The sequence below is a fragment of the Triplophysa dalaica genome, chromosome 5 (assembly GCF_015846415.1).
Source record: "Triplophysa dalaica isolate WHDGS20190420 chromosome 5, ASM1584641v1, whole genome shotgun sequence".
Taxonomy (NCBI): domain Eukaryota; kingdom Metazoa; phylum Chordata; class Actinopteri; order Cypriniformes; family Nemacheilidae; genus Triplophysa; species Triplophysa dalaica.
Window position 1 is genome coordinate 25431961 of NC_079546.1, and position 25869 is coordinate 25457829.

The following is a 25869-nucleotide window of genomic DNA, read 5'->3' on the forward strand; positions in this document are numbered from 1 at the left end:
TTGAACCTGTACGGTTTTCGGCAAGTGGGACTTTCTGGGTTACAGATGGTGGGCTCTCCCTCTTCCTCGTGGAGATTTTCTCAGTAGCTTTTGGTTGGAGTCACTGAGTGCAGCTATGACACGTCAGAGGGGATCTGGCCCTCCCTGCTGAGCCTGGTTTCTCCCGAGTTTTTTTCTCCATTAATCAATCATTGGAGTTTGGGTTACTTTGCCACAGCAGGGCAGTGTTGGCTTGCTCATCGGGAGAGACTGCATTTATTTATTTATTAATTAGGTATTATTTATTACAATGATCTTGCTCGTTCTATAAACACCATGCACTGTGCTGTGTTTTACCTTTTCTGTTTTTCCTGTTTGCTCCTGGAAAGCTGCTTTGGAACAATGCACATTGTGAAAAGCGCTATATAAATAAACTTGCATTGAATTGAAATGAATTCTAAAACTCTCCAAAGGTAACAATGTTCCACACGATCAAAGGTTTTTTCCTGGTCTAGGGAAATTTAACCACAATCTATAGCATCTTGGAGACCTCAAAAACATCACGGACAAGAGAAACATTGTCAAATATCGATCTGCCAGGAACACAGTAAGTCTGATCAGGGTGAATCACGGTGCTAGTCACCCCTGCTTACAGATTAGCTAATGTTTTTGAGAGCAGTTTGTAGTCACTACAAAGCAGTGATACTGGTCGCCAAAACTTGATGTCGGTAAGGTCGCCTTTCTCAGGCAAAAGAGTTAAAACTGCTCTGCGGCAGCTCAGAGGCAGCTGGCCTTCAGACAAGCTTTGACAACTATGTCGTCTTATGGACCAAAGTTTGAAAATAACTATTGGCACCAGTCGACTCAGCTAATTTTGAAGTTTTAGAATATCGGCCTTCAAGCTGCTCATAACTAAAGTAGCCTCTCTAGTGACGTTTTGAGCATACTGTATACAAAACTGCTTCATTTCGACTTTCCCAAAGTCCCACCATTGACGTAAGGAGTTAAAAGATTCTTTTGTAGTATTAGACTCACCCCAAGATCCCTTAAACAAATCATTAAAATACTTGTCGCTTAACAGATTTGTTTTTAGCTGCCAGTATGCACTTTTTGGTTTACAGGAGTTTAAAAACACAAAACGCTGTACCATACTGTTATCAGTAAAACCCAACGGGGTGATTAAAACCCTTCTTACAATGTTGCAATGATATTTATAGATATAAAACCTATCTAGCCTAGCCAGGGAGATAGCACTTTCACGAACATGGGTCCAGGTATATTGCCTTTGTGTTCCATTAAACTGTCTCCAGATGTCACATAGTTCATGAGTCTTAACAAGCTGGATTAAACGATTCCGTGAGGGCAAATGGGGTTCAATATGGTTCCTATCTGTAAGAATATAACTTTTTGTCTCGGTAGGAGGTTGAAGATTCTAGTTGATGGAACACACAGAGTTTCAGATCTGGAGACAAAGAATGACATCGACACAGAAGTGCAGTTCAATCAGAGTCCAAAGATTATTGAATTTAGGACCAATATTTATATGGATAAAACAGGACGTTAGATGTGTCATGGAAAAGTACCAGACCTCTGTTCATATTTTATTATTGAGCAAAAGACAACATGTGGTTAGTTCCTTGTTTATCATGAGCTAGAACATTCCGAAACATTCTGTTAGCTTGGACAGCACTTAACATTGATGACAGTAAGACAGATTAGACATAACTCGTGATTGTTACTCATCCCGAGCATGATGTAGTGTTTAGAAAGATTAGATATGGGTAAACAATAATCATCAAAATACATTTCACATAATATGTGTGACACAGGCAAAACCCGTATTCTCACACTATCCAAATCTGACACCTTGCAGTTAAAATTGGCACCCAAAAATAAAATTTCTTCCTCGTAACTGTGTTTCCACAGCTGAAGTTGGAGCATACACGCAAATCAAAACAAAAGTATATTTTCAAAAGTGGCTCTACTTATAAAACCTTACCTTTAACAACTTCCTCCACCTGATAATTTTGTGGAGTAAAACTTTAAGCAAAAAGAATGGCAACACCTCCACTCAGTGTGGTGTTCTGGCTCAAAACTGGGACTCCATCACACTCTTCTGCCCAATCGGCAGCGTTTCTTGAATCACTGTGGGTCTCTTGCAACATGGCAATATCAACTTTTTTTGTTTAACTGCCTCAAACACTTCTGCTCTTTTTCTTATTTCTCATAAACCGTTAGCATTCATCGTTGCAATGAAGTGTTACTTCACCCTTGTTTGGAAGACAGAAACACAAACAACGTGAGTTGTCACAATCTTTGTTAGTCGATATATCTCTTTGTTTAAAAACAAACCTTTTGAAATGAAAAGGCTAGTTTTGGCAGCAAACTGTTTCGTGTCAGGAAAATTTTGGTTCACACGCACTCCCTTTTTGTTTTTAGTAACCCTGAGAAAGAGTTTTATATCCTCGACTTCGTAACTGCCAGAGGAAAAGTCACTGTGAGATATACTAACGCTGGAATCAGACGACTCGCTTCCGCTTTCCATACACTCATCATCGTCATCCTCAACATCTTGCACATCTACTTTTTTTGCTTTATCATATTGCAAGTCTTTAGTGTTTTTCCTTTTAGTTGGGAATTTTAAAATCCCACTGTTCTTCCTCCATATCAATGCCATCACAAAGCAACTCAGACTTCACAACATTAATCCCATCACTGCCACCGTGTGTCTCTTTCTCCCAGAAGTCCAAAACTTTTGATAGCAGTCCACATCGTCATTGGACCAACAGGCTCGTGGAAATGGTTTCGTGGACGCTGTTAGGGGAAGACCCCAGATTTTTTCCGTACCACGGAAGCACAGCGGGTGCATGCGTCATGGTTTGCTGTCATAACATTCAGTGACGCATGCACGCATCCAGTGACGCATGCACGCATCCAGTGACGCATGCACGCATTCAGTGACGCATACACCCTCCCTATTTTGACCTTCTGACACCTAAACAAAGTCACAAAGTCGCCCGGCTTTTCCGCATGATCGGTGGATGATGGACGGTTGCATGTGACCCGGTTTTGGATCGGTTGACCCTGTTGGGGTCACGTTCACGAAACCGTTATGGACTAGCCATTCAAATAAGCTATACGAGGAAATTTCTGGCCCGTCGCGCGGTCCCCGACATCATACCAAGAGCACATCGCCTTAGAAGATTAGGGAATGTTTTTTGCACCCAATCACAAGATTATGCACAAAGCCTTCCCACCCAGCACTAGACGTCATTTGGACGTCTTTTTTTGGCCTAAATCAAGTCGGCCCGTCCTGGCCGTCTTTTAGCCCAAAAATCGACGTCGAAATGTGGTCATTGATCGACGTATATTACTAATATTGACATGAAAAGAAAATTACATTGCAATAGTTTCTTGATAAAAACGTGTGTTGCGACTATTTCTTAAGATGTAATTTAACTAGTTCAATAATGTGGCTAAAGCACACAAATATTTATAAGGAGCCGATATGCTTATAATGGAAGCCGCAATATTCAATATAAAATATCCATAAAAATAACGTTGTGACTGCTAATTCAATTTTATAAAGTGTTTTCCCCGCTTCTTCATGATGCACATACCTTTCAGACGCTTCTTAAGGTTGGTCGATTTGTTGTTAATAATTGCTCATAATGTTGCATTCGTGAGAGTTTCCCTTATTTATCACGCAACCGTTCTCCGCAATTTACAGAGTGCATTAGTTTTTACCGATTTCTGTTATACAAAATTACAGCTTTTACAGCGCAAAAAACAAGCATTAATGTTATGCCTGATCATCATTGTCAATCAATATTGACAAAGTCGTTGACCAAAGCACAAAAATGATCTTTTCTCATCCAAAAGCAACTCCTGAATCTTCAGTTGCTGCACATTAATGGAACTTTACAATAAACTGGGTTCTATGTTTAGATGAAACTACAAAATTAGCTTCTTTGAGGCAAATTCAGAATAGTTAATCCAAAAATTATGATTCTGTCATAATTTACTAATTGTCCCAAACCTGTGTTAATGTCTTTGTTCTGCTGAACACAAAGGGAGACATTCTGAATAAGGTTTGTGACATGGCCACGATTGCGGTGGATTTGAGAAAATGAAACCTCGATCTTAAACAATATTCATTTCAAATTTCAAAACCAATGACTTCATTGTGCGACAAGTAAATTTTGATGCCATTGAAGAAAAAGATCATTGGATGAGAAGGTTCTTCACTGCACATCTCATTGAAAAAAAGGTAAGATTTTTAAACTCATATTTAATAATTATAAATGTTTTTGTTTACTTAAGGAAATACATTTTTATTTAAGGTCATATCTATAAAATGAACATAAGACAATTATACAGCCGGGCGAAGGACTCATTGAGTATTTACGATACCACAATATCAAGAAATGTATGTGATAAAAACGAAACATTATGTACTGAATGTTAAAAAAATACATAATTTAAAATGTATTAATTAAATTTATATCTAGGCTAGTCAGATGATAAAAAGTACACTTACATTATGTGCTTATAGTGCTCTCCTTTTGTACACTAATTTTATACTTTTTAGTAATTACACAATTTGTATTACATGTATTACTACTTGAGATAATCTTAAAAACATAAGTGTACTCAGCCAATCTAAAATCTTGTCTAGGGCACAAACACAGGCTGGGTCGGCCCTGTTTTAAGACACCACGAATATGAAATGTGATACAATTTTATTTAGTTAGCATTTAGTTACGGGTGGTAATTAAATACATTTTAAATATGCCTACATGAATGGTATGTTAAAAGCACATAAATCAATAAACAGGAAGTGTGAACCATAACTTCTCCCGGAGCAGGAAAGCTCCGCTACATCAACTATGACTACTAGATAGAGCGGAACTGTTACTATAGCAACGATTTCCACTTAAGAGTTTGTCTCTGAGGAGGCTTAAATACTAAAGCAGAATTTTTAGAATACAACTATAAATTTAGTGTGCGGAAAAGACCAATTTAAGTTTATTTTGAAAGTGTACTTTTTAGCAAAGAGGAGCCGCTCTGCAAATTTTTTCTAATCTATCTATTTTTTTGTTATTAGGTAGTATAACGCAAGTTATGTTTCCATAGATACACATTAAAAATGTCATGTATAAAAAATATATTAAAATAGTACTTCTTGGGTGCTTGCTCGTGCCAACCCCGCGAGACCTGAAATATAAACTGTGGTCTGTGACCGTCACGCGCAGTGCACCCGACTCACTTCTGAGGTGACCACACTACAGCCGTTTTTCTGAGGTAAAAGCTTTTGACTTAACTGCTAACTGCTTAACTTTGGCTTACTGCATTAACTGCTCACACATGGTTTACTGTCTTTTATGTGCTGTTTACATCTGAACCGTATAATGTTAAAGGCCACTGTCGTATAATGTAAAATACCTTTTTCGGGTCCAATGTTATTTTACGGAAGGCGACGTAGATCTATATTCCTAAACTGTGAATCGAGGCATTTCATTTAAGCTATATGCTAACTGAACCATCTATACAACAAATTAATTATTACTTTTGAGTAACAAACTGAGAACAAATGTGTTTTTCTTTGTCATTGCAGATGCAGTCAAAATGTGAAACAGCAAGGCCACCGACCACATCATAGTCAAAGCCATGGGAGACGACGCATGCCCCTGAGCGATCTGGCGGTAGCGGGCACCGTGCAAACTAAAGTGTTCTTATTACATTTTGTTATTCAAATGTTTCGATTATTTGTATGTTATGTAACTGACAATAAATGTTTCGTAGTACTTTTAGTCAGTTGTCTTATTTTGAGATATATAATATAATATTGAATGCATATAAATGATTTTATGCTTAAAATTAAGTTTAATTCAAGTCTGGAAAAAGACAAAACTTTTGGTAGACGTCTTTCAACAACCCGAAAAGGACGTCTTCTCAAAGACCGGAAAAAGACGTCTTATCACGACGCGAAAAAGACGTCGTTTCACCTTTCACTTTTCAACCACATTTCGACGTTGTTTGGACGTCTGGCACTGACGTCTTTTCGACGTTTTTTCGACGACTTTTTACTGGGTGGGTTTTCTCATATAATTCTCAACAGCATTATGAAGGTTTAGTGTTGGGGAGGTAGATTTTTCAGCAAGGTCTAAGAACTTTGGACATTTGGGGGATAAATGGGGGGCTTCTAGACGATAATAATCCAAAATGTCTAGACCCTTCGACCTATCGTTTCCCAACGGGAGGGCTTCCACCTACCATCTATGCCAATGCATTTTCATTAACTGCTTCGTGGACGACTCTCCCTATTTTGACCTTTTGACCCCTAAACAAAGACACAAGGTCGCCAGGCTTCTCTGCACGATTAGTGCATGATGGACGGTTGCTCATGTCTATATACGTGATGCATGCATGTGTGGTTATTTTAACGTGTGCATGCGTCATGGTCTCTTATATGCATGACGCATGCCGTGACACATTCAGTGATGCATGCTGCACTCGCATGCGTTATTGTCCGCCCTATGCAGCGACGCATGCCTTATGCATGCTCTATGCAGGACGTATGCATCAATGCATGTGTCACGGTCCGCTATATGCATGATGCATGCATTGGCGCATGCATCGTACACATGCGGTATGGTCTGCACTATGCGTGTCGCATTCAGTGACACATGCAGCTTGTGCATGCATCACATTCAGTGATGCATACAGCTTGTACATGCGTCACATTCAGTGACGCATGCAGATCATGCATGCATCACGGTCTGCTCTATGCACGACGCAGATCCCGGCCCGTTGGAGTAAATGGAAATGTATTATACACCCAATCACAAAATGAACCACACAGCCTTTACTATATACCCCTCAACAGCCTTGTTAATTTCAGGAGTGGGGGAGGGTTAATTTTTCAGGAAAGGTGTAGAGCTTTGGACCTTTGGGGGATACCTCGGGGGCTTCTTGAGAACACGAATCTAGAACTTCAAGATCCTGCGGCCTTTCGTTTCCCTACGGAAGGCCTTCCACCCGTCACCTATCCAATACGTTTTTGATAGGGGGTTCGTGAGCAGGCACCCTAATTAGACCTTTGAGGACAAACTGAGCATTCTACAAGTTGTTGCTAACATATATGTGTCTAATGAAGTGCACTGACTGAATAATGTGGTAGTTGATGCATTTTAATGAATATAAAGGCACATTTTTACAAATAAGTGGGTTGTCCACCAACTGAATACACGTGGCCTATACATATAAATTGCTCGAGGAACTTTCCCACAAGGCCCCGGAGGGTCCGACGATCCCAAAACGTCACGTGCACTTGTGTCCCGGTCCCCCGAGAGCCATACCGAAAGGGCAAAAGTCTTGGTCATCCAGAAGTATTTTATAACCTTTTTAATGTAAATTAAAAAGCCCAATGATTTCATTGGCAGAGACTTAGAAACGAGGCCTGTTTAAGCTATGTTCTCATCCACTTTTAAACCCTTTAAGAAGAAGCCACGGACTCGAAAATGCAGGGCCTGATTTGGGGGTCCTCGACAGTGGTCACTGCAAAGGCTCGATGTCCTCTGACCTTAGGAACCTTGCTTTCTGGAGGACAAGCGGGTAAGCCGAAGTACATGGGATAAACCTGTGAGGTACGCATATGATGTTCGTGGACGGGTGGCTACGGGGTCTTCGAGGGGTGCCATGGCGCGAGGGCGCCCCTAGTGTTGTCCTCACACCCCCTATCCGGGGGCAGCAGATAAAAAAGGTTCTTACCACAGGGTAAGGTGAAATCACTCACTTCCCATTCAGATAACTGCTACGTGTCAGGCTTTTTCACACTACGATTCATCGCAACACTATGCGTCAAATGGCAGTTTATTTACATGGACCTTTTTCCACGAACCCAGTATTTTTACTTCCTCTACAAAGGTTTTAGAAACCGGAGAATCAGGGTTAGCTGAACTGTTATTGTCAACCACAATATTGAGATTAGTTACCTGAGCTGTCTCATTAGAGCTCGTGGATGGACACGCCCAATCTACCTCCTTCGCCTTTTAACACACTTTCTTAAAACATCCTTAAAAAGCAAGCACTATGTTATCCCCACACAAATTGTATCATAATCAGGAGAGAAATAAAGAGGAAATAACAGTGTGGTCAAGTACACTGTGAGCCCTGAACTGCCATTTCAACAGTAATATATTGTCAACACTGTTACCAGATAGTAACTGTAGGTGTTTTACAGTAAACTACTGCAATGACTGTTTGAAGATACATCATTAAAATAATCTATAAACTCACTGAAGTCACAAAGTCTTAGATGAACATTAAGTGTAAATAACAGATGAACATTAAGTGTAAATAACAGATGAACATTAAGGTCTGACAAGATCTCATCAGAGGAGAATTAAACACAAACATCATTCACATCTTCACTTATTACAGACACCACTTTCACTTTTTTTCTGTCATCTGTGTAAGATCTTATTAACAGAAATAAAAATCTAGTTCATTATAGTGGTTTTATTATGTTTTAAGTCATCATTATGATGATCAGTGTTTGCTTTAGTTGGACTCTTGACTTGCAGCTCATTACATTTCGCGTTCATTCCATTACTATTTTGTTATGTACACTTACGCAATAAATCTGAAAGAGACTTTTCAAAAAATACTACTTTTTGTTTACTTAGTTACTGAAAATACATCAAAAACAAGTTGATTATTTTATAACAATACTATAACATTCAAGGCCGTAACCAGGGTTTGAAAATTGTGAGGTCCAAAGTAAGGTGTTAAGAATTGTGCTATAATAACACCCACAAATGCACTCCTAAACTTCAAAATAGACAGACATGTTGATGATTGCGAAAGTTTTTTTATTCAAAATAATGTTTTACATTTCACAGACGTGTGTGTGTGTGTGTGTGTGTGTGTGCGCGTGCGTGTGCGTGTACTACTCTTCATTCCTTGGCTCACTGAAATGACAAAATAAAAAAAGACAGATTCAGACTTCAGACAGAGAGTTTATAATCAATGCAAATGACTGTTGGATGACTATACTCTTTACAACATGCATTACCTTTCCATTGAAAGCTAGCTGTATCCTCCTGTGGCCAGAGGCATCCCACCGTCTAAGGACTCTCTCCTTGTCCAGCTTAACTTTTTGATGAACATGCATAAACGCCAGTCCTGTGAGCCTTTCACTAGACATAGAAGATCTGAGCCATGTTTTGAGCCTTCGCATTGCAGAGAATGACCGTTCACATTCACATGTTGTCACTGGAAGTGTAAGAAAAATTTTCAGCATACACTGGATGTTGGGGAAGAAGGACATCTGTGTTGTTTTCAGAGTTTCCAATGCTGATGCAGGCAGCACCCCATCTTCAGAGTGAAACTTGTGCCTCCAGCATTCTATTTCCTGCTCTACTGTGTTTAGATAAGGTAGGTCCTCATGGTACCACTTTACCATTCTTTGCTCTCTTTCTTCTGTGAGTTTCTTCAAAGATTTTGGTACCAGGTAAGCTGCTAGTAATGCAGGCTCATTACTTTCAGAGAATCTCTCATCCAGCTCACTAGTTATGTGATCGATGAAGGGATAGAAAAGATTCACCCGGTAGTGGTCTTCCACTGACTCTGTAGATATGTTTGCTATGTAATTCTGTTTTACTGTTATTCTACGCTTTGTTGGGACCACATCAACTGAGTTGGCCAATGCTGTGGCTTTTTGAAAACATGGACTGAATCCTTGCTCATTTCTTTGTTTGGCTATGACTTGCCGTACATTTCTTGCCTCCTCGTATGCTGTGATGATGTCCATGTTGGTAGACTGCAGCTTTTTGGTTAGAGGTAGCATATAACCCAGCACTTTGTTGGCTATTACAGCAGTAATGATGGTCTCAAATGTTCCAATACTATGCCGGAGAGTACTGGCCTTTCCAGAGGTGGTAGTTACTTCTGCCTCCATGGTCTCCAAAACAGAATGTATAGCAGTGAACTGCTCCACAAAAGCACTCAGTGTGTTTGCTCTGCTACCCCATCTAGTGTCTGACATCAGTGGGATCCCTGCTGTTTTTGGTTGCCCTTCTCTTCTACTCTCTGCCCGCAGGGCATCTTTTCTGGCCCCTGTGGCTGAGAAGAACACTGCAATCTTTTCTACGATGGACATTGTGTTCCTCACCAAAGGAAGATCAGAACAACCATGCACCACAACCAAATTAAGTGCATGGCTCCTACAATGGGTGTACATTGCCCTGGGGTACAGTTCCTTGACTCTCTTTTGTACCCCACTCACTTTGCCACTCATTGTAATGGCCCCATCATAACCCTGACCCCTTAGGAAAGTTGTTTGAAGACCCCACTTTGTCAGCTGATTAAGAATGGCTGAGGTTATTGTTGCCGCATCTTGTTTGGTCAAGGGACAGAACCCGAGAAAATCCTCCTTTATCTCTAGGTTTTCTTCCTCCTCATTGACGTAACGGACACATAAAGACATCTGTTCAGTCCCACTTATATCCATGGACTCATCAGCTAATACAGTGAAGTACTGGGCTGCCTGTATTCTATTGATTAGGGTCCCTCTGATTTCCTATGCACAACATTCAATAAGCTCATTCTGAATTGCGGGTGAAAGGTATATTGCATTTTTGGGTGCAGTCTGCATGTGTTGCTTTAAGGCCACATCAAATTGTGCTTTCCAGTTAACGAAGTGGTTAAAGTTTCCATTCTCACTGTCCCCCTCCCAGCTCCCTCGGAATGCTACATTTCGCTGGCCAAGACACACAATTATGTCAATAATAGATAGAAGACTGTTACGATTCGCAATGACTTTTTCCTCATATTTCTGGCTGATTATTGAACTAATGTCCTTTCTTTTTTTTTGGACAACAGAAAGGAAGTTTTCTGCCTTTTCTGTGGATTTTCGGTGTCCTTCTGTTAAACTGTGTCTTGGGATGATACCTCTCTTTTCACCCACAGCATTCTTCCAGTCAGTGAAGCCCTTTGTAAGAAAACTAAAGTTTGAGCCCTTTAACTTATTAAAGCTGAGGCAATGAGCACAATATGCTGAATCCTCAAATGGTGAGTAACGAAGCCATTCATATTTTTTCTCCCACTGGACATTGTATTTTAGTTGTTTTGCGCCAAATTTCCGATAGGGATAGCTATGCTGCTCTGGTGGTATCCATCTATTTTGGAGCAAACAGGTTTTGTCTCCATCTGAGAGGCTCTCGACCTTATTTATTTTTTTCTTCATTCTCACAGGGTCAAAGGGATGAAGAGTCCCTTCATCAGTGTTCTCGCTGCCCTGCTCATCACTGATGTCATCCTCATCTAAGTTCCTCTGCTCTCTGTCCTCCTCCTCTGTCTCCTGATCTCTATCTTCCTCTCTGTTGCTCCCCTCTGTCTCCTGATCTCTATCATTCTCACTGTTGCTCTCCTCCATCTTGTTTTGATCTCTATCCTCCTCTCTGTTGCTCTCCTCCATCTTGTTTTGATCTCTATCATCCTCTCTGTTGCTCTCCTCTGTCTCCTGATCTCTATCCTTCTCACTGATGCTCTCCTCCATCTTGTTTTGATCTCTATCCTCCTCTCTGTTGCTCTCCTCCATCTTGTTTTGATCTCTATCATCCTCTCTGTTGCTCTCCTCTGTCTCCTGATCTCTATCCTTCTCACTGATGCTCTCCTCCATCTTATTTTGATCTCTATCCTCCTCTCTGTTGCTCTCCTCCATCTTGTTTTGATCTCTATCATCCTCTCTGTTGCTCTCCTCTGTCTCCTGATCTCTATCCTTCTCACTGTTGCTCTCCTCCATCTTGTTTTGATCTCTATCCTCCTCTCTGTTGCTCTCCTCTGTCTCCTGATCTCTATCATCCTCTCTGTTGCTCTCCTCTGTCTCCTGATATCTATCCTTCTCACTGTTGCTCTCCTCCATCTTGTTTTGATCTCTATCCTCCTCTCTGTTGCTCTCCTCTGTCTCCTGATCTCTATCCTCCTCTCTGTTGCTCTCCTCTTTGTTCTCATATCCATCTTCCTGATCTTTCAATTTAGGCTTTTTTTTAAGAAATACATCTAACGTATTTTGCCGGAACCTTTTTGCCATTCTACACTCTCTCTGTTCTGTCTGTTTTGGAGGATAAACATTGTTAAATTAGACCTTCTTTATTGCATCACAATGGTTTATGTAACAATACTGATTACTGTAATAGATTTCCATAATAAACATTTCTATATGGATAAGTAATAAAAACATTGTCTGTGCTGTAATGCAGTGATTGTCAACTGGTTAGGCCATTGAACCCACATTTTACCATGGACATTAACCTGCGACCCTTTTTTTGTGGAAATTGACTAATATATATATATATATGTGTGCCATCTGAAAATTTCTTCTAGAGTGGTCATTTTTATCAAGCTCGTATATTTAAGTTCAGTCATTTATATATATATATATATATATATATATATATATATAAGTAGATAGATAGATAGATACACTGTATGAATATGAGGTACCGTATAAGTAACCTTAGGTAAGGTAGCAGTTCCAAAATAGTTTTTGTTAATAGTTGGTATGTGTGACGAGACCACAGTCATTTAGAAATACATTACAAAAACACAGTGAAAATAAAGTAGCATTTTGAGGGTTAAGGTCTGTTACCATGGTAAATTTCGCGCAACGAGCACAGTAGCCTATGACTGACAGGACTGGAAAGTTCGTTTTTTTTTAGGTGAGGGAATTTTTATTTTATAACAAGTTATAAAAACGTTAGAATAATGACACCGATATAAAACTTGACAACATCTCATTTGACCGTAAATACTGAATGAGGAAAAAGCGTTTTTGATAGTCAACCGCTTTCACGCACGTCTGTCAAAATAAAAGTCTAGCGTCAGAAAAAAACAGAATTACGTTTGTTGTTTCTTTGAATGCACACTCCGCAACCCACTCAAAACGTTTTTGCGACCCACCAGTTGAAAACACTGCTTTAATTTATGTTTTTTGATGACTTAAGGTTAACTAAAGAGCATGAGACGTCATCCTGCTGGTCAGTAACGTTATTTGGCAATGGCATAGCCTATTTCATTCTGTAACAAACATATTTGTATTATGCTATTGTTTTTGTTGGTGTTAATCATTTCTTTCAGATATTAACGATGATCACTGCGTTTGTCTTACCAATGGTGGTATCTTCCTGTCAGCAATTAAGTTAAAGTTTGTCTGTAAGCTTTTTTTTTATTAATGTACAATGTTGCCAGATATTGCTATGAAAAACAAGCAATTTCAAAAAGAAAGAAAAAGATATCCGAAATAAGTTCAAAGCTTGTGTTTTGTGAATAAGATTAATATATCACTAACACTAACGTTCAACTTTACACTTTATAAACGTCCCAAGACTCCCAAAGTGTCACAATAAATTGGAAAAACGAGTAAAAAAACACGTATAATAGGTGCATCTGGCAACAAATGGAGGCATACCCGCGCTCTCACTCAACGCGCTCTCAAGCCCCGTTCACTGCGCTAGCTTCTCGCAGCAACATAATGAATTGCAAACACTCATATGATATGGGGTGGTTTAAATGGCAAAATAATCATTCAGAGAGCTTGACATTTTATTTTTGAATATAAAAAAATGACCGAGGTCCGGACCTCAGTGACCTCATAGCTGGCTACGGCCGTGATAACATTTATTATTTGATAAGATATGTTTGTTAATGTGATAACAGGTGTTATAATTGATGACTTTTCAATTGAGACACACTTACACAAACGCATACAAATCTCATCAATGGTGAGAAACAATCATGGTTGACTTTTGTACTATACACCCAGAATGCATTGCAGCATGATGCAGTTCAGTTGATTGTCACCATTGTTAAGATTCATAAGTGGATTGTTGATCTCTCTGTGTGTTCGACTCAATCTCTAGATTAATATTTTGACTAAATATAGTGGGAGCACTTTTGGAAATTTAAGTACTATACTTTTATTACTGTTTTATATCACTACATGACAATTGTCCAACAGTATGGTCACTTTTGTGTAAAATGTCCTTTGAGAGCCAACAGTCCAACTAAAATAAACACTGATCACACTAATGGTGACTTACATATTTAACCTCAATAAGATCTTTTGCAGATGTATGATCTACAGTAACTATCTGTTAACAGTGTTGACAACATACTACTGTAGAAACAGCAGGTAAGAGCTAACAGTGTAAACCACTGAGTCAAGAGAGGTGATGGGAAGACTCAGATGTCAGTGGTGCTCACATCATGAGAACACGGGTGTAAACCAGCTCCACATCTGCCTGACTGCTCAAATCAACACAATAAATTGTCAAGTTAAAAGTGTTTTGTCATTATTTGATGAAAACTAAGACAAAAGCCAAAATCACATCTCATCATCAAGGTCCATTCGAGAGGCTCATGTTTCATCATGTGTGTAGTGATAGAAACACAGCCGCACACAATGTGATATGATAATTCCTGAAGCCTTTGTGTGTCTAATCAATTTAGTTGTTGCATAACAGTTTGTGAATATGTGTGTTGATTCTTATGAAAATATCACAGACATTAAACTGCTTTAGCCTCATGTTGTAGTATCACAGACATCACAGGACAAATGTTACACATTAATAGACATTCAGACAATGTGCATCATCACTTAGAGGTCATCATCTGATCTCATTGTGTTTAAACCACAACACATTCATCTTAACACACTGATACAATTGCAGAAATAAACTCAACATTAAACCACAAGAGTCAAGAGCTCAAGTAAAGCAAACTCTGATCACAATAAAGGTGATTCAATGAAATTTCAATATTTTTTCAACATGAATAGCAGGTGTAAAAGCTTGAATTAATATAATAACATAATTACAATATATAAACTGATATAAGTCTTGCTGCATTCAGATCATTGAACTCAATTTATTTCAAACCGCCTCATTTAATTGATTTATTTCCATGTGAAAAACTGAAATGAGTCTGAAAAACTAGCGTATGTCATTTTAAATGCTGTTTAGGACACACACACACTTCTGCATTTGACTTTGTATTAGTTTTTTTGCGAAAATGGTTTATGGATTCTTACATCAAATTGTGACTTAAATGACAAACTGTTAGAAAATGCACAAAGGGCATCAATCAACCTTTTGTTTTAAAGTTTATTATTTTATTATGTTTCTTTTAATTTGAGTAAAACCTTATTAAGTTCAATTAGTTTTGTAATTGAACAAACATTTATTCAAAGATTTAACATTTAGATCAAAAGTGTCACACTGACCTGAGAACAGCAGCACATGAATGGGTTTTTCCATTGCTGATGACTTCACAAGTGTGAAGTGAATCTGAAATGACACATGATAAATGTGACTCAAAGTGAAGTGACTGGTTTTAATCATCTATAACAGTCAGGAGTGAACATCAGACTGTCTTTGCCTTTTCAGTCTCAACATTTCAGCTTTAGTGTCCTACACAAATGTGTGCATTCGACTAAATGCAAAACCTGTTTTGGTTTGTAGATACTGAGACTGATTTCCATTTGGATTTTGTTTGCAGTGAGATTTAAGGATTGACCCAGGTGTGTGTCTGTGTACATACATGTGTTTCTGGATATTTAAATCATGTACTTCATGTGGTTTTAAGCAGGGATGGAAATGGGACGTGGGGGTTGGTGGCCTTGAAATAAAATAAAACTTCAAAGACTTTCTGTCCTATAAGATCACATAAAACCAATGTCAAAGTTAGCATTTAAGCTTGATCCTCACATACAATGTCAGTATGTTCAGTAGTCTCAAGGAAAGCCACACAGACCTAACTGAAGTCTCTGTTCCTGTTTCATGGGACCAACTTTCAAACATTGATTCAATGTTTGCTTGCAATCTGTGGATCATGTTCCATTAAGATATTTTGCAACCTTTTTGTTGATAAGTGATTCTACTGTAAATATATAAAAACTGTATTTTTGTGAGTAATATGCCAAGGACTACAATTGGACAACTTTAAAGTGGGCGTTCTTTTGCTGTTTTTGAGGCTTTAATTATGTTTTGGGGGTGTTTGAACAATGGATGTTCATGTTTCTATAAAAAAAAAAAACGCTTGATATTTCTGCTGCGGCTCAAGCTCAGAACCAACTTTGCAGTTTTTGGTTTATTTTGACGACTTCTCTTCTTTTGTTTGTACTGAAAATGTATTGTTGTCTACGACAGACAAACACTTTTAGATATCGGCATATCGAAAACCGGACTTTAAATTCATCAATGCCGAACCGCTGTTTACAAACACGCAAGTGGAGCCCTTTGTCTGACAGCCCAGCCACGGAAACGGAGAAGGGGAAGGAGACCAGGCGTTCTCAGCAGACTAAGACGACGAGTAAACAGACCCCCGCTACCCAGTAGCTCCTGTAGGAAGGACCGCCACTGGTTTTAAGATGTGTTAAACTCCCCTCGCTCTGTGCCAGTGGATACAAACCATAATCCAGAATAAAACCTGCTCCGGAGCAGAGTAGCTGTGTTAGTTGCCATGGTGATGAAACCCGCACAAAACCATCCCACCTTCTTGAGCCTGAAAACTAAAAAAAACAAAACTGTCTTCACACAAAAGGCCACAGATCAAGCTGAATAAATAGTCAGTTGTGTTATTTACTAGGATACATTATTATATATGTTGTAATACAGAGAGAGAAAACATGTGTAACATCAGTGTTCAGTGATGAATGATTGATTGTGAATTTCAGAAATGTTTTGTGAAATCTTTGGAAATGAATCAATGTTCATTTAATCAAAACCACTTTGGCATCTGTATCCATGATAGCAAACAACCATTGAGTCAAAGTTAAAAAAAATAGATTTTTCATTGACTCAATATTGAAATTTCATCAAACCACCATTATTGTGATCATAAGTTTATGATAGAAATATTTTTACCCAACATAAATTTAATCACGGGGGGCACGGTGGCTTAGTGGTTAGCATGTTCGCCTCACACCTCCAGGGTTGGGGGTTCGATTCCCGCTTCCGACTTGTGTGTGTGGAGTTTGCATGTTCTCCCCGTGCCTCGGGGGTTTCCTCCGGGTACTCCGGTTTCCTCCCCTGGTCCAAAGACATGCATGGTAGGTTGATTGGCATCTCTGGAAAAAATTGTCCGTAGTGCGTGAGTGAATGAGTGAATGAGTGAATGAGTGAATGAGTGAATGAGTGAATGAGTGAATGAGTGAGTGTGTGTGCCCTGCGATGGGTTGGCACTCCATCCAGGGTGTATCCTGCCTTGATGCCCGATGACTCCTGAGATAGGCGCAGGCTTCCCGTGACCCGAGGTAGTTCGGATAAGCGGTAGAAAATGGAATGGAATAAATTTAATCAAGCAAAACACATTTATTTTTGAGTGTACACAAACTACTGGAACAAATTTTGAATCTTGTACTCCTGCCTTTGGTGTAGCACACATGGTTGGGAGGGTTCTTTTTTAAAAAATGTATTACGGTACAGTTGCAAAATACTTAATCAAAAATGTATTCAGTAATGTAATCCATGAATCACAATATCAAGGTAATGTATTCCCCTTGCTTTTGGATTACTGTAAGGCCACATATGTAAATAATATTCATTTACACATAGGAAAGGCAGCATCAGAATTGTCTCGAGGTGGTTTAAAGCAGAATATCAGATAAAATAAATACAAAAACAGGGACTTGCTGTAAGATTAAAATCATCATTGTTGATTATTGACTTTGATTGTTAATGTCAGTTAACACAATACATTGTAAATGTCATATTTTTATATGCAATGTACATAAAACAAGCTGACAAGCAGGAATGCAAATGAAATTTAATATAGATATTGGTTGCACAGCTCAAAAAAACCTTTTAATTCCACATTTTTAAACAATTACTAGTTGTAATCCTGATAATAATTAAACCACTTCAGGAGGTGGTTTAGGACGCATTCCAGATGAAACTGGACAAGTGTAAATACATCTTGTCAGAGCTTTACGTCTCAGCTCAAGTTTGCTGTTTTAAATGTATACACATGAGGATCACACTACCAATGAGAGAAACACTGACACCACACTCATGAGACATTCTCCATATGAAGCTCAGCAAAGATGAACAGATGATAGCATAAATAAAGCTAATAGCAAAACTACTGCAAGGGAATGTCTGTGATTGAAATCAGTTCCTAATATTCATAAGCTTAATGTCATGGGAAATGTTGACTTTGATTTAATAAAAGCTTGACGTCTAGTTTGACAGTGTAGTCTTGAACTCAAGTTGTGCATACGTCTGCAGATTTGTATTAACCAAACATTTAGTTATTTTCCATATGTTATATTTGCATATGTTGAAAGTGCATTGTGATCACTGACTGTCAGTCTCAATGGCAGTTTTGCTGTGGAGATTTACATTTGCATAGAAGGTGAGGCACATTTACATATGGTATCTATGTTCCTTCACTCACTATGCAAAGCATGAGGTGACATAAGATATAACACTTACAAAACCTGACATATGTCTTTTTTATCCCAAATCAAATAGTCATGAACTTGATGTTCAGGGTGTGTATTACAGAAATATATCGAAACTGTATTATTGTGAGTATTATGATATGCTGAAGACAACAATTGGTCAACTTTAAAGGCGATTTCTCAAAAATATTTGTTTAAAACCCTCAGTTTCCAGATTTTCAAAGAATTGTATATTGGACAAATATGGTCTGATCAAACCAAACATTAACAGAAAGGTTATTTATTCAACTTTCGGATGATGAATTAATCTCAATTTCATCAAATTTGACCCTTATGGTTTTGTGGTCCATGGTCACATATTAGGAATTCAATTAAAAAATGATGTGATGATTAAAATATGATAGAAATTGCGTGTCTTCAGTTTGTTGAAGGGTCATTCCCTTTCAAAAATGTAAAAAGGCCATGGAGGAATGTTTTCTAAGTAATCCATGAATTTGTAGAGAAGGTAAAAATTGCAATTTTCAGAGGAAGTTTGAAGTCCAATTTCATTACAATTGAATGTACAAGTCACATACAAATGTTGCAAGATAACCAAACACGGTCCAGTTAATATTAACATAATACTGTAAAGTCTCATATCTGCAATTCTATCAGCATTACATTTTCTATAAACATGTTAATTTCCCGTTCTGTGTAATTGTGATTGTTTGGATCCTACACTATGAAAGTTTACATGTTGTGTTCAATAAAAACATGAAAACGTATAATGTTTGTGCGGTATTAGTTTAAGCAGACTGTGTTTCTCTATTGTTGTGACTTAGATTAGATTTTTTAGATTCAACTTTATTGTCATTACACATATACAAGTACAGTGTAACGAAATGTAGTTTAGGTCTAACCAGAAGTGCAATTAGCAAGTGCAGATATACAGTGTGAATAAATACAGAATACGATATTAGGAAAATAATTTACGATGGGCATGTACTATAAAAATATGACAATCGGTATGTACTATGACGATATATACAGAAGGCTATATACTGTGAACATTAATGTACAGGAGGTTATGAACAGATAACAATATAGACTATACAATAGTGCAAGTGACTTGAGTGTGCATTAGTTACAGACATTAGCTATTAAAGTTACAGTGCAGTAGATGAGTTAATGTGGTTATTAAAGGTGCGGTGCAATACATGAGTAGATGCAGATATACAGTTACAGTGCAGTAGATGAGTTAATGCAGTTATTAAGGTTACAGTGAAGTAGATGAGTTAATGCAGTTATGAAAGTTACAGTGCAGTAGATGAGTTAATGCAGTTATGAGAGTAGTCCATTAGTGCAAATGAGCTGAGTGTGTGTAAACAGTCCGGTAGAGCAGATACATGAAGTACTGGTGTGTACAGTTCAGTCATGCATGGCAGCCCTATAGTGCAATGTAAACATTGTAATAGCAGCATTAAGTTAAAGTTATGAGAGGTAGTGAAATCAGTGGGGAGCAGAGTTCAGTAATGAAACAGCTCTGGGAAAAAAGCTTTTTCCTAGTCTGCTGGTTCTTGCCCGGAGGCACCTGAAGCGCCTACCGGAAGGCAGGAGAGTAAACAGTCTATGAGCGGGGTGAGAGGAGTCCTTGAGAATGCTGCGAGCTCGACGCAGACAGCGTTTCTTCTGGATGTCCTCAATGGAAGAGAGTGTAGTCCCTGTGATGCGCTGGGCTGTTTTCACCACCCGCTGCAGTGCCTTGCGCTCAGCAACAGAACAGTTCCCGTTCCAGACTGTGACGCAGTTGGTCAGGATGCTCTCTATCGTGCAGCGATAGAAGTTCACCAGGATAGTTGAAGACAGTTGGTTCTTCTTCAGTGTCCTCAGTAAGAAGAGACGCTGGTGAGCCTTCTTGACCAGGCATGAGGTGTTGGTGGTCCAGGACAGGTCCTCCGAAATGTGGGTCCCCAGGAACTTAAAACTGGAAACACGTTCAACAGCCGTCCCGTTAATGTGGATGGGGTCGTGTGTCTCCTTTCGCCTTCCTGAAGTCCACGATGATCTCCTTTGTCTTGGAGGTGTTAAGGAGCAGGTTGTTGTTTGAGCACCATGTGGCCAGGTGCCGTACCTCCTCCCTGTAAGCAGTCTCATCGTTGTTGCTGATGAGACCAATCACTGTTGTATCGTCTGCAAACTTGATTAAGGAGTTAGTTCCATTCACAGGCCTGCAGTCGAGTGTGAAAAGGGAGTAGAGAAAGGGGCTCAGTACGCAGCCCTGTGGTACACCAGTGTTGAGGGTGGTTGTGGTGGAGCAGATGTTGCCTAACCTAACAAGCTGAGGCCTGTTCGTCAGGAAATCCATAATCCAGTTGCAGGTTGAATTGTTAGTGCCTAGGTTTCCAAGTTTGATGATTAGCTTGGAAGGGATTACGGTATTGAATGCAGAGCTGAAGTCTACAAACAGCATGCGTGCATAAGTGTCCTTATTGTCCAGATGTGTGAGCACGGAGTGCAGCGCCATGGACACTGCATCATCTGTGCTCCTATTGCTACGGTAGGCAAATTGGTATGGGTCCAGTGTGGATGGTAGAGAGTCTTTTAGGTGTGACAGGACCAGCCGCTCAAAGCACTTCATAACAATGGGTGTGAGTGCTACAGGGCGGTAGTCGTTCAGGCATGTCGGGCTGGAATGTTTTGGAATGGGCACAATGGAGGTGGATTTGAAACATGCTGGAACCACTGCTTGGGCGAGGGACAGGTTGAAGATGTCCGTGAAGACCTCAGCGAGCTGCTGCGCACATGCCCGGAGTACGCGACCAGGGATGCCATCAGGGCCGGCAGCCTTGCGCGCGTTTATCCGGCTTAGTGCAGTGAAAACATCTGTGGAATTTAGTGTGATGATTGGGTGGTCCGTGGAAGGTGTGAGCCTGGTGGCGGGTTCCTTGTTGTCTCTCTCAAAGCGTGCATAGAAGTCATTAAGCTCGTTCAGAAAGGCAGCATCTGTGGTTATGGGGATGGAGTGGTTGGGTTTATAGTCACTAATGGCCTGGATGCCCTGCCACATGCGTTGAGGGTCAGAATTGGCAAAATGCTCCTCTAGCTTCAACTTGTAGCAGTGCTTGGCCTTTTTGATGCCCCTCTTCAGATTTGCCCTGGAAGTACTATAGGCCTGCGCATCACCTGATCTGAAGGCGGTGTTGCGTGCTTTCAGCAGGAGGCGCACTTCCTTGTTCATCCATGGCTTCTGATTCGGGTATATGGTGATCTGCTTTTGAGCTGTGACACTATCAATAGTGGTATTGATGTAGTCCAATACAGAGGAGGTGTAGCTGTCTATATCCGTGTGAGAGCCACTGGTGGCCTGAGAAGCAAACATACTCCAGTCTGTGTGTAGAAACCTTTCCTGGAGTGTGAAGTCTGCCCCTTCAGGCCACACCTTGATGGTCTTCACTGATGGCTTCACACGATTAATGAGAGGTGAATACTTGGGGGTGAGGAACAAAGAAAGGTGATCAGATTGACCTAGGTGGGGGAGGGGGGGGTCGCGGCGTAAGCTTCAGCCATGTTTGTATAGACATGATCCAAAGTTTTGTTTCATCTTGTGTGGCAGGAAACATGCTGGTGAAATTTAGGGAGCACTGTCTTTAAGTTTGAGTGATTAAAATCTCCCGCAACAATAAATGCAGCCTCCGGGTGAGCAGTCTGTTGTTTAATGATGGCTGCATGAAGTTCTTTCATAGCAAGCTTGGCATCAGCATCCGGTGGAATATAAGCTGCCGTTATAATGGTGGAAGTTAATTCCCGTGGCTGATAAAACGGTCTACATTTAACCATGAGAAACTCAAGGTTAGCCGAGCAGTGTCTCCCGACAGTAACAGAGTTCGTGCACCAAGCTTTATTGACATAAATGCACAGGCCACCTCCTCTTGTCTTACCGGATTCCTCTGCCGTTCTATCCGCGCGGTGTGTGTTGTAGCCCGCTAACTCAATAGCGCTGTCCGGTATGCCGCTGTGTAGCCATGTTTCCGTGAAGATTATGACATTGCAGTTCAAAAGTCTTTTGTTGTTGATGATGCGGAGTCGAATCTCATCCATTTTGTTCACTAATGATCGTACATTAGCAAGGAAAATGCTGGGTAAAGAGAGCCTGTGTGGTGTTAGCTGTAGCTTAGCTCTTAGCCCTCCGCGTTTTCCCCGCCTTTGTTTACGATCTCGACGCCGCCGGCGAGCACTTCCGCCCGGCCGTGTGGGGTGCGTAGCATCGGAGGTTTTCACGATCTCAGGGACGAGTTGAGTGTTGCTGATATAACTTCCGGGAATGCGCAAACTGATATCCAAAAGCTCATGCCGGGTGTACGTTGTGAATGCACAACTGTTCTTAACGAACAGGCCCGAGATGAGCAAGAAAAACACTATATAATGGCTAAAACTGGAGAGACACTGAGCCTCGCGATGTTCACGCGCCGCCATCTTGGTCCATCTAGATGAAGATCAGAACACATTTTATGACCAATTTATGAAGAAATCCAAGTAAGCCCAAAGGGTTCACATACTTTTTCTTTCAACTGTATGTTTCAACACACATGGACAGCTAAAGAAAGCTTAACATTATGAATCAAGAGCCCAACTAAATCAAACACTGATCACAATAATGGTTGTTTGATGTAATTTCAAAATGTTTAATAGTATAATAAATAATAGTGAGTGCAAAAGTGATCAACATATTACAAAATCAACAGTGAAGGTTAAGTGAGAGCTACCCGTGCAGGGTCCAAAGTTTGGCAGTCAGCAAATTATTCAGGGTTGGCCCCTCAGTGGCCCGTGAAGTGCCACGTCAGGCTTGCTCACAGTGACGTGCGAGGATCAGCTCAATACACTCAGACAACATGTTGAAATCGAAAGCGATGCAGAATTATAAAGAAACGCGGGAGTACTGATACCTGTTTTAGACTACCAGCCCGGCGTTATTAAAACAATTCATGATATTATATGGAAAATAAAAGCAGAGAATCTTCATCAAACCATCACACTTACCACATGACACATTTACAAAGCTCCTCCAGACTTCAAACGCAACAAGCCGAACAGAAAGACAGTTATCACCAAAATAACACTCAGTACAAATACAAATCATTATTTCACATGTGCATTATGATCAGCATGTTGCCTGTATGTGATCTTCAATGGAATAATGGACCCCATGACAGACACTGCGTCCCAGTCTGATCATAAAACCACACGCACTAACATACACAATACAGGTCAAAAAGCAACACCTCATGAGAGCGCTCTCAGCAAAGAAAACAAACACTAGCAGACAGTAAACAGAGATTCATAAGAGAAGACAAATTATGGAACTGACTGTAGTAAATTTCCCATTTATCTTTCTTTTGTTGATTCTCACCATTGTCGAGTTTTGTGTGATGACTGTTTATGCCTAAGTACCTTTTAACTCTTTCACTGCCATTGACGAGTTACTACGGCAATCAGTGTTTGTACTGTTGTACAGCAGGTGGCGCTATTACACACCTTTGGGAAAAAGTACAGAATCCCAGAACCTAGAACGTATATGTTTTATACGGAATCTTTGACAAAAAACTTTAATTATCTCAACAGTTTAATCAAAGTGATGCATTTTTGAAGAAACCTACCCACGATAAAAAACAAACAAATGAAGATAGAAGAATAAGGTTTCTTTTGTTTAAAAGCTGAGACTCTGTTCTTTCATTTGACATATTGTTTGTCTATATATTCTTTACAGAAAATTAACTGTGAGCCATTAAATTTGGGTGAAAATGTTAAAAAACGCTGGCGTAGGCTGGCAACTTTTTTTTAAAGAGTCTGGCGGCGAATGAGTTAAAATATAGGAAATTTGGATTAAGCATGAAAACACGAATCTCAGTATTAATTAAATCATCTTAACTTTATATTGGATATATCACAAATAGCGAATACTGAAAACAAACATTTCAATGTTCAACATTTATACTTTGAGAAAACATAAGTGTTAATGTAGAAACACATTGAAAGAGGAAATTGAATTAACAAGGAAAGCCCAGAGTCAAGAGCCCAACTAACATTCTGGAGGTATATTCAACACCAGCAGAGACGTTCTGAGAACATTCTCAGGACAAAACATGTATTTTTGGGTTCTTCATTAAATAGAAAAAGTCAAACTAAGAAATCATTTTCCATTACACTTCCCCAATTTGATCATGCACAGTATTAATAAGACCTATGAAAATTCCTCAGACATGTTAGGATTCAATAACATATGAACAATAACATCAAATAGTAAACAAACAGACAAACATTTTATAGCCGACCAATATGTATCACATAAATCACATCAGCACTTGAGTTTGTTTGTCAAAGGAAATATAAGTCACTGACAGACTGAAACATATTTTGTGTTTATGTTGTTGTGGAGTGGGGTGGGGTGGGTTTATTTGTAAAATGATGTGTTTTATTTGCGAGTGGTTTTGTTCAGGCAGGATTAAAGCTCTCTGCAGGCGTCTTCAGGTTCAGTTTTTCCTCCTTTGATGACGGCATAAGTCACATCACCAGCAGACTGAACCTGAATGAACATTACAGAAACCATCACACATGTTTAAACACACAGATTTATTAAAGCAAGATTATACAAATACATATTTATGAGACTGTATATCATGAAGATATTGCAGTGCATTAAATCATGTATGTAGTTGGAGAGTTTAGAATGGAGGGCGGATGTGAATGTTTGTAGTTTCTACTCACAATGTTGTTCTTCAGTTGTTTTTTACTGCCAACGGTCACCTCAGAATAAACCACATCATCTTTCTGCTCCTAAACATCAACACAGATATAAAGGACTGAAAAACTCTCCACTCACTGTTTGTTAGACAGACTATAGTGAGATTTAACAGATATAGTTGTGACTTTTGAAATCACTGTGTTTTATTACTCCTGAGAACAAAGTCTTCAAAGATTGATTTTAAAGTCTTGTTTAGAGGACTGTTAAGATAGTATAAAACTAATTAAAATGATGCCGATATAAACCAAAGAACAATTAACACAGTGACTGTAAATATTCACAAATCTCATGAATCTTTGAGTTTATTGCAGATGAATGTTTACTAACATTTGTGCTTGGAGTAGAAGAAACGATGTTGATGGTGTCATATGTTCCATTATTGTCATTCTTAGATGCGACCTAAAGGAAAGGAAATGTACAACATCACAATGTATCAGATTATTTTTATCCAACATGACTAATGATGATATCTCACAGATCAAGCCGTTCCTATACTCACCACAGGGTCTCCAGACAATCTCCGATCTAAAAAAAATAAACATTTCTCGTTGCATTTGAATCATTAAATAGGTCAGCAGGACACAAAATGTTTTTAAGGCATATATGGCCAGTCAGTCAACACAGTTAACAGGTGAGGTAACGCGAT

The 25869-nt window shown here is 39.4% G+C and overlaps 1 long non-coding RNA gene across 1 annotated transcript; it reads right to left on the reverse strand.

Annotated features, from left to right (window-relative positions):
- Positions 1 to 24593: 24593 nt before the first annotated feature.
- Positions 24594 to 25667, reverse strand: LOC130420834 (uncharacterized). The gene is made up of 3 exons (XR_008906707.1): positions 25551 to 25667; positions 25187 to 25255; positions 24594 to 25004 (listed from the first exon to the last, which is right to left on the reverse strand). It is a non-coding gene; the product is annotated as an uncharacterized LOC130420834 (long non-coding RNA).
- Positions 25668 to 25869: the final 202 nt, after the last annotated feature.